Source organism: Myotis brandtii, unplaced genomic scaffold (genome assembly GCF_000412655.1).
Source record: "Myotis brandtii unplaced genomic scaffold, ASM41265v1 scaffold156, whole genome shotgun sequence".
NCBI lineage: Eukaryota > Metazoa > Chordata > Mammalia > Chiroptera > Vespertilionidae > Myotis > Myotis brandtii.
Genome location: NW_005355666.1, coordinates 178,993 through 180,321, shown reverse-complemented (window position 1 = coordinate 180,321; position 1,329 = coordinate 178,993).

The following is a 1,329-nucleotide window of genomic DNA, read 5'->3' as shown; positions in this document are numbered from 1 at the left end:
TAAAAGGGTAATATGCAAATTGACCCTAACAGCAGAAAGACTGGGAATGACTGGTCACTATGACACACACTGACCACCAGGGGGCAGACGCTCAATGCAGGAGCTGCCCCCTGGTGGTCAGTGTGCTTCCACAGGTGGTCTGTGTGTGACAGGGTGCGGCGCCAGCACAGAAGTGGTGGGAGCCTCTCCCACCTCCTCAGCAGCGCTAAGGATGTCTGACTGCAGCTTAGGCCTGCTCCCTGCTGGCAAGTGGATATCCCCCCAAGGGCTCCCGGGCTGCCAGAGGAATGTCTGACTGCCAGCTTAGGCCCGATCCCCCGGGAGCAGGCCTAAGCCAGCAGGTGGACATCCCCCGAGGGGTCCCAGACTGCGAGAGGGCACAGGCCAGGCTGAAGGACCCCCCCGAGTGCACAAATTTTTGTGCACCAGGCCTGTAGTATATTTAAAAAGCCTATGTAGCCCTAGGCAGTTTGGCTTAGTGGATAGAACAGACTGAAGGGTCCCGGGTTCAATTCTGGTCAAGGGCATGTACCTCAGTTGCGGGCTTGATCCCAGGCCCTGGTTGGGGTGTGTACAGGAGGCAACCAATCAATGTGTCTCTCTCACATTGATGTTTCTCTCTCTCTGTCTCTCCGCAAGCCTTCCACTTTCTCTAAAAATCAGTGGGCAAATATCCTTGGGTGAGGATTAACAAAAATAAAAAGCCTGTGCATTTGCAAATCCATGTTCATAAGAGCGCTATTCACATTAACCAGAAGGTAGAAGCAACCCAGTTGTCCACTGAGCTATGAATGAATAAACAAAATGCAATAAATCCATACAATGGAGTATTACTGGGCCTTAAAAAGGAAGGAAATCCAAAACATACAACAATTAAATAAGAAAATCCTGTCACCTGCTACAGTGTGAATGAATGTTGAGGACATTATGCTCAGTGAAATAAGTCAGTCACAAAAGGATAAATACTATGTAATTCCACAGATTCGTGGTATCTAAGATGGTCAAATTCATAGAAACAGAAAGAATGGTGTTTGCCAGGATCCAGGGGGAGGAGGCGATGGGGAGTTCTTATTTAATGGGTACAGTTTCAAATTTGCAAAATGAAAAATTTCTAGAGATTTGTTGCATAACAATGTAAAAATACAGGGTGGGGCAAAACTAGGTTTACAGTTGTTTATATAGAAAATAATACAGTAATTAATAAACAATAATACAAGAATAAACTGTGGCCCTAACCGGTTTGGCTCAGTGGATAGAGTGTCGGCCTGTGGACTGAAGGGTCCCAGGTTCGATTCCGGTCAAGGGCATGTACCTTGGTTGCGGGCACAT